At 43.1% G+C, this 11,949-nt stretch overlaps 1 long non-coding RNA gene across 1 annotated transcript in view; it reads left to right on the forward strand.

Moving 5' to 3' along the window:
* Window positions 1-7,168, forward strand: part of LOC120399093 — a 36,146-nt gene extending 28,978 nt beyond the window's left edge. The window contains exon 5 of the long non-coding RNA XR_005594956.1: window positions 6,157-7,168. This is a non-coding gene — a long non-coding RNA (uncharacterized LOC120399093). The remainder of the gene's footprint in view (window positions 1-6,156) is intronic.
* The last annotated feature ends 4,781 nt before the right edge of the window (window positions 7,169-11,949 follow it).

Here is an 11,949-nt window from a genome sequence, read left to right on the forward strand (position 1 = left end):
GAGTTTGAGGGAAGACTAAGAGAGGCAGGCAGAGGAACACACAAGCTACTGAAGGGAGTGTGCAGTGTTCTAGCAGTGTCTTGGTGCTTGTTGGCGGTTTGTTTTGCTGTGGGTGGTGGTGTTTTGGGTTGGTTTGTGTTTCCCAGATTTACAGGATTTAGGTGGGAAGCCTATGACAGATACAGAAGCAGCAGTTGTAGTGACCAAAGCAGTGGAAGACACAGTGAAGATGACTGGATGTGGAAGCTGCGGCATGTACATGATCCTGGAGGGGGTACCTGAAAAGAGTTTTCTCTGCATGAATTGCTGCCTGATAGAGCTGATGGAAGAAAAGATCCGAGGATTGGAGATGCAGGTGGAAACTCTGGTCGAGTTTAGGCGGGAGTTCGAGCGGATGATGGAGCAAACACATGATGAGGCCAAAGGGAAAAGCTCAGACTTGCAGATGGAAGCAGGACCAAAGAACTCTGAGGGGAGACTGCTGGGTGAGGAAAGTGGACGGTGGAAGCATGTGACTAAGCAAACCAGGCAGAGGAAAAGTGAAGGAGCATAGAGCTCAGGAACAGGTTTGTGGAATGAAGAAGGGGTACAGCAGGTGGTAACTGAAGGTGAAAGGGCAAGGAAGAAGAGAAGAGCAGCTAGCCTTATAAGGAGAGGGGATGAGTCAATGGAGATGACACCAAACATGAGCCCCGGGTGGATACAGGATGGGTTGCAGAGGATTGCAAGGGTGAATAGGAATTGAGAGGACTTGCAGCAAGAGGGAATAGGGGATAGACCAGAGAATCACACTGTCACAAGGAAAAGGCAGGTCTATGTGACTGGGGAGTCCTTACTGAGAAGAATAGACAGGCCTGTAACCAGAGCTGATCCAGAGAACAGAAGGGAGTGCTGTCTGCCAGGTGCTAAGATACGGGATGTGGACCTGACTCTGAAGAGAATCCTAATAGGAGCGGGAAAGAATCTGCTGATTGTCCTTCATGTGGGAACGAATGATACGGCCAGATTCTCCCTGGAACGTAAAAAGGGAGACTATGCCAGGCTGGGGAAATCGAGGCTCGGGTGATCTTCAGTGCAATTCTGCCTGTTCCTAGAGAAGGACAACAAAGGTGTGACAAGATTATGGCAATCAACAGATGGCTCAGGCAGTGGTGTTATAAGGAGGGCTTTCGGATGTATGGCCAATGGGAGGCATTCATGGACAGAGGACTGTTCTCTCGGGATGGACTTCACCTGAGAAGGAATGGAAATAGACTTCTAGGATGGAGGCTGGCACAACTGATTAAGAGAGCTTTAAACTAGGAATTGGGGGGAGATGGTTCGGAGATGTCCAGGTAATCTCCACACCAGATTTTAACATTGACAGGGAAGAAAATGAAACAAGAAAGGATACTGTCATGGGTAGGAGAATGGCCATACGGAGGAAGGGTACTGTAGACACAATTCTAATAGGTGATACTGGTGGTAGAACATCTGGGCCTAATCAGGAAAAGAATGTGAGTGAAGTCAAACAGCGAGAATTAAGATGTTTGTACACCAATGAAAGGAGCCTAGGTAACAAAATGGAGGAACTAGAGTTACTGGTGCAGAAAGTGAAACCAGATATTATAGGGATAACAGAAACATGGTGGAATAGTAGTCATGACTGGAGTACAGGTATTGAAGGGTATGTGCTGTTTAGGAAAGACAGAAATAAAGGCAAAGGTGGTGGAGTAGCATTGTATATCAATGATGAGGTAGACTGTAAAGAAATAAGAAGGGATGGAATGGATAAGACAGAGTCTGTCTGGGCAAAAATCACATTGGTTAAGAAAGCTACTAGAGCCTCCCCTGAGATAGTGCTTGGGGTTTGAGTGATCATGAGCTAATTCAGTTTAAACTAAATGGAAAGATAAACAAAAATAGATCTGTGACTGGGGTTTTTTATTTCAAAAGAGCTAACTTTAAAGAATTAAGGAAATTAGTTAGGGAAGTGGACTAGACTGAAGAACTTTAAGATCTAAGGGTGGAGGAAGCCTGGAATTACTTGAAGTCAAAGTTGCAGAAACGATCAGAAGCCTGCATCCCAAGAAAGGGGAAAAAATTCATAGGCAAGAATTGTAGACCAAGCTCGATGAGCAAGCATCTCAGAGAGGTGATTAAGAAAAAACAGAAAGCCTACAAGGAATGGAAGATGGGAGTGATCAGCAAAGAAAGCTACCTTATTGAGGTCAGAATATGTAGGGATAAAATTAGAAAGGCCAAAAGCCATGCAGAGCTTCCCTTGCAAAGGGAATTAAAACCAATAGTAAAAGGTTCTATAACCATATAAATAAGAAGAAAACAAAGAAAGAAGTGGGACCACTAAACACTGAGGATGGAGTGGAGGTTAAGGATAATCTAGGCATGGCCCAATATCTAAACAAATACTTTGCCTCAGTCTTTAATGAGGAGCTTAGGGATAACGGTAGAATGACAAATAGGAATGAGGATATGGAGATAGATATTACCACATTACCTCAGAGGTAGAGGCCAAACTCGAACAGCTTAATGGGACAAAATCAGGAGGCCCAGATAATCTTCATTCAAGAATATTAAAGGAACTGGCACATGAAACTGCAAGCCCATTATCAAGAGTTTTAATGAATCTGTAAACTCAGGGGTTGTACGATATGACTGGAGAATTGCTAACATAGTTCCTATCTTTAAGAAAGGATAAAAAATGTGATCCTGGCAACTACAGGCCTGTCAGTTTGACATCTGTAGTATGCAAGGTCTTGGAAAAATTTTTGAAGGAAAAAGTAGTCAAGGACATTGAGGTCAATGGTAACTGGGACAAAATACAACATGGTTTTACAAAAGGTAGATCGTGTCAAACCAACCTGATCTCCTTCTTTAAGAAGGTAACAGATTTTTTAGACAAACGAAATGCAGTGGATCTAATTTACCTTGATTTCAGTAAGGCATTTGTTATGGTTCCACATGGGGAATTATTAGCTAAATTGGAAAAGATGGGGATCAATATGAAAATTGAAAGGTGGATAAGGAACTGGTTAAAGGAGGGACTACAACGGGTCATACTGAAAGGTGAACTGTCAGGCTGGAGGGAGGTTACTAGTGGAGTTCCTCAGGGATCAGTTTTGGAACCAAACTTATTTAATCTTTTTATTACTGACCTTGGCATAAAAAGTGGGAATGTGCTAATAAAGTTTGTGGATGACACAAAGCTGGGAGGTATTGCCAATACTGAGAAGGACCGGGATATCATACAGGAAGATCTGGATGACCTTGTAAACTGGAGTAATAGTAATAGGATGAAAAATTTAATAGTGAAAAGTGCAAGATCATGCATTTAGAGATTAATAACAAGAACTATTGTTATAAGCTGGGGATGCACCAGTTGGAAGTAACAGAGGAGGAGAAGAACCTCAGAGTATTGGTTGATCACAGGATGACTATGAGCCGCCAATGTGATGTGGGCGTGAAAAAAGCTAATGCAGTCTTGGGATGCATCAGGCGAGGTATTTCCAGTAGAGATAAGGAGGTGTTAGTACCGTTATACAAGGCACTGGAATACTGTGTGCAGTTCTGGTCTCCCATGTTTAAGAAGGATGAATTCAAACTGGAACAGGTTCAGAGAAGGGCTACTAGGATGATCCGAGGAATGGAAAACTTGTCATATGAAAGGACACTTAAAGAGGTTGGCTTGTTTAGTCTAACCAAAAGAAGGCCGAGGGGAGATATGATTGCTCTCTATAAATATATCAGAGGAATAAATAGCAGAGAGGTAAAGGAATTATTTAAGATCAGTACCAATGTGGACACAAGAACAAATGGATATGAACTGGCTATCAGGAAGTTTAGACTTGAAATTAGATGGAGGTTTCTAACCATCATAGGAGTGAAGTTCTGGAACAGCCTTCCAAGGGGAGTAATGGGGGCAAAAGACATATCTGGCTTCAAGACTAAGCTTGATAAGTTTATGGAGGGGATTGTATAATGGGATAGCCTAATTTTTGAAATTTAATTTGTCTTTGACTACTAGCGGTAAATATGCCCAATCGCTTGTGATGTGATATTAGATGGGATGGGATCTGAGTTACTACAGAGAATTCTTTCCTGGGTGTCTGGCTGGTGAGCCTTGCCCACATGATCAGGGTTTAGCTGATCGCCATATTTGGGGTCGGGAAGGAATTTTCCTCCAGGGCAGATTGGCAGAAGCCCTGGGGGGTTTTCACCTTCCTCTGCAGCGTGGGGCACGGGTCACTTGCTGGAAGGTTCTCTGCACCTTGAAGTCTTTAAACCACAATTTGAGGACTTCAATGGCTCAGACACAGGTTTGATACAGGAGTGGGTGGGTGAGATTCTGTGGCCTGCATTGTGCAGGAGGTCAGACTAGATTATCATAATGGTCCCTTCTGACCTTAAAGTCTATGATTCTATATGCTCAGATATGTAAAAAATGTGCCTCGGGATGTAATACAAAATCTTTTAAATCACATATAAAGTGTATTAATCAAACGCACATTTATTCAAAACTAGACATAAATGCTTTTTTGAAGTTTCAGTAACATACAACCATTAGATTTCTGTTCAATGAAGTTTTCATTCCAGTTGAGACTGGGAACAGAAATTCCAAGAAATAGATGTTTTTTGTAGGATTTGTTGCCTGAGTCAGCTATGAATAGTAAAAAAACTTCCTATTCAGCACCCAAGACACAAAACAACCCCCCTCAAAGCAAATGTACTCTAACTCTATGTTCTTCTACTAATTTCGCCCACCATTTTTTATTTGGAATACCTGAAAGTCGGAACTCTGGGCTTCAATTCAGTCTTTGCCATAGATTTACTTGCGAGAGTCCCTTAAAGCTGCCAAAAGTTACACCAGGACCAGACTAATGCTATGATGTCCCAGGATGCACCAAGTGCTCTTTGACTAGAACTCGTTTCCTCTCCAAAAGTGGAATTAACCAAAATCCATTCAAAAGCTAAATCAGTTGGGCTTTCCCAGGATTCTCCAGCCAAACGAAAGTACTACTCACTCCTCCTCACCAAAAATTAAAAGATTGTACAAGCTGTGGGTATGATGGCTAATACTTGCTAAAAGAGCTGAGTTATTAATAGATATTTTTCTTCACTGGCTATTCTGAAAAATAACAAAAATAGTTTTTGCTTTGGGTCAAACTAAAAATGATTATTTTTTTGAAAATTTAACAGCATTGAAAAGTTGGCAAATATTTTGAGTTGGGTTGAATAAGAAGTTTTGTTTAACCTGACTTGAAAGCAGAGGAGGACTTGATTCAGAAAATGAGGGCATGGGCAAGGCAGAGGGCAGGCACAGTGAAGGAGGTGAGAAGGAAGAGGTGGTGGTGATGGTTTTGGTCTCATAACTTTTCATCAGTGGTTAGGACACTTACCCCGGGATGTGGGAGAGCTGAGTTTAGTTCTTCCATCTTGGGATGTATAAACCTGTAGCGGGGCGAGCACCCCCACTATGGGGAGAAAGGGATTAAAACCAGCTCTGGGAAAGGGCTGCTCTGAGGAGCTAATCAGGTGAAGGCAGGTAGCAACCAATCCAGGCCTGGTAGGGCTGGTATAAAAAGGTCTGTGAGCTAGGAGACAGGCAGTTTCACTCCAGTCTTGGGGTGGGAAGGACCGGGCTGCCTAGAAGCACAGGGTACCTTCAACAGAGCAGTGCTGGGTAAGGGGCAGGCTGAGCTGGGGAGCTCAGGCCTGGTGACCTCCCAGGCTGCGGCCTGACAGGAAGGCCTAAGGGGGTACAGGGGCTGCAGGGAAAGGCAGCAGGTCCAACCACCTGATATTGATGAGTGGCCACTTCAGACTGCAGTTTTCCCCTGAGGGATGGGGCTAAATGAAGATTGGCAGTGGGTCACTGAAGTGAGGTGGGCTCAGTGGAGTGTGGTTCCCTGGGTGAGGGGCAGCACCCCAAGATAAGGGGCACCGTGGTCCGAGAGAGATATGGAGCCTATACATGGTGGAGATAAAGGGACTGCAGAGGGCAAGACACCGGCCCACAGAGGGTGCTCTAGGGCTGAGAGAGCTAAATCCCGGATGATCAGCAGGAGGCACCGTGCCAATGAGTCAGCCATCAGTTACAAAACCCTATGTTGCTCCTGTCACTAAGAGGTTAACAGTGAGCTTAACTTTTCTCCTCAGCTGCAGCTAATTTCTGGACTTGTAATGGGGGGAATAAAAAAGACTGCATTTCAGAAGACAGATCGGCTTCCAGAGAGAATCCTGAGAGGAAACTCCTGCAGCAACTTAATGGCACTAACCCAGCCAAGAAGTGTGACTTCCAGACTGAGAGAATCAGAACATGAGTCTGGGAAAAGCCAACAGAAGATGTGAGGTAGGAAGCAGCAAGGGATCGGGAGGAACCAGTTTCAGCTGCTTCATATAGGGTCTCTGGGATGGAACTCAGAGGAGTGGGTAGCACTGGTTTTCCCCTACCATCCCCAGTAGAAGGAATACTAAGGCATCTGGAACAATGGGGTCAGGACCCCCAGGGGCCTGGAGTTGTCAACCATTCACTAGGGACATTGGTCGTCTGGTTCACCACTTTCTTCACTGCCCCAGAAGGGGATAGACTACTGTTGACCCAGCCAGCTGGAATCATAACAGGAACTAGATGATAATATGGGGTAAACTGACTCAGCCCAACACCCACTACAGCCATGAGAGGGCACTAATGGCTGAAGGCAGCCCTGGGCATCCTTCTTCTACTTGCTCTAAGGAAGGGATTTGAACTTAAGTTCCCACATTGCAGGAGAGTACCTTCCCCACTCGACTATGGGATATTCTGATGGGAGAACAGCTGTTTCCTTCAGTCTCTCCTGTTGAAACTGTTCCACTTTGTATAGATAATTAAATAGCCATTGGTGCAGGGACTTGGGTCTCCTACATGCCCAGATTGAGTACCCTAACCACCAAACTATAGTCATTCTTACTCTTTTTTTTTCCTTATACGAATGACTATTCTTTGTCATTCATAGTGGCAATTGATAGGCATTCATGATAGCCAGTTTGTGACTGTAGTCTGAAAAATTTAAATGTTTTAGTAATGTCAAAACAAACCAGTTCATTTCAACATTACCAAAACATTTCAATTTTTCCATTTGGTCAAAACTATTCAGTGAATTCAACACAAATTCATGAATAGTTTCGAGTTGACCAAAATTGCATTTTTCATTAAATAATCTATTTGCTGAAAAAAAATTCATCTTGCTGTAACCTGTTAATAGTATTGGCTTCAACATAGCTACAGTAGCTGTTAACACCTTTTCAATGTTCATTTAAAAAAAACAACAACAAAAAACAGCATTATTTCTTTATCAGCTTGATACAACAGTATTATCTGTCTAGCTACAAAGGTGTTCTCATTTCCATAAAGATCCATACTTTTGGTAATTTAAGTCAGAGAGGCTGTTTACCATAGAGTTATGCAAGCAGGGTTCAAATAAAATAACCGACAAACTTCTTTGACCCAAACTTGAATCGAACCCAAACTCTTTCTGAGGTTTGAATAAATGTACGTTAAGAGTGACTGCTCTAGGAGCATTTCTGAACTGAAGCAGGCAGTGCCTGAAATCTCATGTGAGTCTTTCCTCAGGAGATTTCTATGCAAATTTTGCAAAACCAAGGTGTTGAGTTTTTAGACAAGGATCTATGAGCTGATCCTTCTGCCTTTGAAGACAGTAGCAAAATTCCCTTGCAGGAACTAAGCTCCTAAACAGAAAATCTGTGTGTACTTTTCTCTATAGAGGTAATTGCTTCTAATTTATCTGGATGCAATAACTACCTCCAACCTTTAAGGGTAATGAGACTTGACATCCATAAAAAAAGTGTCTGTCTAAGTACAATTAAATGAAGCTTTTTAAATAGGAAGACAGCCCTGATTTAAAAGAGAATGGGGAAAGAACATGTTATTGACCATGAGGTGCATCGAAATCTTTTGATTTTCACTAGTACAATACAGTCAACTATTGATTAAAAATGATTGCTATTGTTGTTGGGCAACACCGTGAGATTCTTAGATATCATCTTCTTTTGCCTGACAAAAGAGATACAATGTCAACAGCATGCCAAGGTGATTTTCAATGCAGTTTTTAGAATGGCTGTTTACTGCTATAGATCTTTCTTTGGGCGGGGAGCCAGTATGTAGCCTGGAATAACGTGAAGCAATTGTGCTGTATTGTACTCCCCATCAGAGTTCCCTCAGTCTCTCAGTAGAAATTGGTTTTAGACAAGAAAATCTTTGAACAAAGTGAATTCTGTGCAGACAATTAAAAAAAAATAGAGATTGGAGTAAGATATTCTGATAATTTTTTTTAGTATTATTATAACACTGCTTACTCTTCCATGGGTTAATATTAAAAATAATTGCATATTTATAAATCTAGTTTATAAAAGTTTGCTGCCATCTGACTCACTTAAAAGAATGCCTGGAAATAAATCTCTTAAAAGAATACATTTTCTCTGTTATCCTAAAATGTACTGAATAATTCATGTGAGCCTCTAAAATAAACACAATAAAGAATGAAGTAGTTAAACAAATACATTTTTTGAGCTCCAAGGTTATGTAATTAACTCTTTATTCTGTATGCAGTACTTGGTCGACAGTATCACATTATGACAGGCTGGGAGGAAAATTACATATAAGAGTACTTTGCTATATGTTTACAATAACACAATGTATATTTAAACATGCAATTAGGGATAAAACTGCCTTTGAAAGAGCTATGAAAACCATAGAAAGAAGTTGTTGACTAGAAAATTTATAAATGAACGATGTGGTAAGTGTGTATGGTGATCTCACCTATGTAGCATGCTATCAGGGGAAAGGTACCTTAGGCCTGGTCTACACTGGGGGGGGGGTGGGCGGGTTCGATCTAAGGTACGCAACTTCAGCTACGTGAATAGCGTAGCTGAAGTCGAAGTACCTTAGTTCGAATTACTTACCCGTCCTCACGGCGCGGGATCGACGTCCGCGGCTCCCCTGTCGACTCCGCCACCGCCGTTCGCGGTGGTGGAGTTCCGGAGTCGACGGGAGCGCATTCGGAGTTTGATATATCGCGTCTAGATGAGACGCTATATATCGAACTCCGAGAAATAGATTGCTACCCGCCGATATGGCGGGTAGTGAAGACGTACCCTTATATGTCAGTGATCATTTCATGACTGGCCTATGTCAGCCATAATGCCTCCACAGATACATAGATGAGTGCTGTGAACCATGGTATTTGCCACATCTGTACATTGTGTTCCCAGCTCAGCTTGACGTATAGCTGTGGCCTGGCCACCATCTGCTCACCATCCCCTCTAGTGGCCTGATTCAAGCCTATTGAGTTCAGTGGGCTTTGGATCAGGCCCTGGATCAGGAAGCACTGTAGATGGCATTAGTTTATAAGAAATGGCTTCTTGAATTCATGCCCCTGGGATGGGATGGTGGAAAGGATTCCCAGTGCCCACTCCCTTACAGTGCACCTGGGAAGGGGCAGCCAGAATCCAACCCTTGGATTTATCATGTATGCCAAAAGCTTATATTATTTCCAGTGTGAGATAATGCTTTCTTTTCCTTACCTTTCAGTATGTAAATGTTACTTCATTTCTGAACTAGAGTGAGCCAGTATGACTTGATGCTTTTGCCTGACACTCTAAGGTACTAGTGGGAGGAACAAAGGGTTTGTTTTGAGTCGTCTACTAGAAATATAAGAATATTACCATTCTTATCAGTTCAAGGATTATCCCAAGTATTATCACTGAAAAGCTTTCATAAGTTGTTTTATTTATGCTAATATCTCTCCAGTGTTTAAATACTCACATTGTTGTTTTTATGCTCTTTCCGAGATAGCGACTTAAAACACAAAATAGTGATGTTTAAGACTGAGTAGACAGTTTTTTTAGTAGCAGTGTCATGATAATGATATTTGTACAGCACTTTGAATATTTAAAACCAGATCAGATGATGAAAATCACCACACCTTCTTTAAGTCAATTTAAGGTATGTTGAACACATCACCTGAAGATCTGGTCCCAAAAGTGTTATATTGTACTTAATAATTTTATGAGTAAAATATTTAATATGTGTAACCCTTCTGTCAGGTGGAGCTGGCAGCAATCAGGGTTGGGTTCAATATTTAGGGGTTCCTTTTGAACAATACAATACAGAACTGGCTCAAGCCCCCACCGATTAACCTGGGAAAATTACACACCACCTCTGGGCACCTCTGAAAGGCAATACTTCCTCACTCGCAAGCACAGAGTCTAGGGGTAGAAAAGAATCTTTTAATGAAAGGAGAGAAGTCACCTGAGATTAATTAGGGAAAATACCACAAGCAGGATTCATAGTCATAAAACTGTGAACAGGACACTCACCCCAGAGTGCATGGGGCAGTGCCTTCAGCCTCATGTTCTTCAGTTCTACAACCAAAAATTCCTTTACTATGCCCCTTTCTGTGAAGACCGAGGGTTCAGAGGTGCATCTGTGTGAGTTTGCCTTCTGCCCAGGAGTGGCTCCAGGCCCCAGCACGCCAAGCGCGTGGTTGGGGCGGCAAGCAGCGGGGGGAGGGGGGCGCTCTGCTGGCGCCGCGAAGGCAGCAGGCAGGCTGCCTTCGGCGGCTTGCCTGCCGTGCTTGGGGCTGCAAAATGCCTAGAGCCGCCCCTGCTCCTACCTGGGTAAAAAGGTACCTTGACTTTGCTCTGGCTGTCCGCCCCGCCAGCCATTGTGCCTCACCTGCCTCTCCAGCAGCTTGTTCGCTGTCTGTCAGTCACCTTCTGCTGCCACCTGCCTCTCTGATGTGACCTCTGCACATCAATCTCTTAGTAATTTTCAGCTCTTTTCAAACTGGGCAGAAACAGTACCCCATCTCAAGTGATTTTAGCTCTCATTTGAGCATTTTAACATAATAAAGAGGCTCCTAATGAAGCCTATTTAGCTCTTTCTTTGAACAGTGCCTATCCTGGCACCACGCTGCGTGTGCCCCAGAAGCAGCCAGCAAGTCTGAGGCCTAGGCAGGGGTCTAGGAGGTTCCACACGCCACTCTCGCCCACAGGCACCGCCCCTCAGCTCCCATTGCGGGGGGTGGGGGCAGCGCATGGAGCCCCATGGACCCCTGCCTAGGAGCCAGACCTACTGGCTGCTTCTGGGGAGCAGTGCGGTGCCAGCCAGGACAGGTAGGGACTATATCCTCATTAGCCCATTAATTACCACCTAGGTGCTCATAATCCCTGAATAGAAAGGTTAACTGCCTCTAGTTTGGCCTCCCATCTTCTTCGGGCTGCAGCAACATCAGTGACAAGGCTGCTACTAATAGTGTTCTGTCACAAACCTGGAATGGGTGTATCTCAGTAGGCTCTGCAGCTTTGGGGTTTATTTCTTTTAGTCCTGGTCTATACTACAAACTTATGTTGGTATAACTACATCACTCAGGAGTGTGGAAGATCCATACCCTTGAATGATGCAGTTATACCGTCCTAACTGTCGGTGTTGATAGTGCTCTCTTAATGGGAGGGCTTCTCCTGTCGATGTAGCTAGTGCCTCTCCGGGAGGTGGAGTACCTATTCCAACAGGAGAAGCTCTTCCATCCGCCTAAGTAGCATCTTCACTAAGCGCTAAAGCAGAGCAGTTGTAGAGCTGTAAGTGTAGATAAGCTTTGGTTGTCTTCCAGAGCCCAAGTCTAGCCATGTACAACACACTTCAGGCCACAATGTACAACACATTTATTTTGCTTAGTTTTATTGAAATGTAAAATTTTCAAATGTCATTTCTAGTTTGTGATTTAATCTTTGTAATTCAGTGCCTATCTACAATGGTAATTGATGCTACAGAAATTGGCAAATTTATAGTGTAACGTTAGACTCTGAATGAATGATACATGATGTATCCTATAATCTTTTCCTTCTTCAAGAATTATATTTCAGTTTTTTACCCTTGACACTTACAAATTACAA

This window comes from Mauremys reevesii, linkage group 2 (assembly GCF_016161935.1).
Source record: "Mauremys reevesii isolate NIE-2019 linkage group 2, ASM1616193v1, whole genome shotgun sequence".
NCBI lineage: Eukaryota > Metazoa > Chordata > Testudines > Geoemydidae > Mauremys > Mauremys reevesii.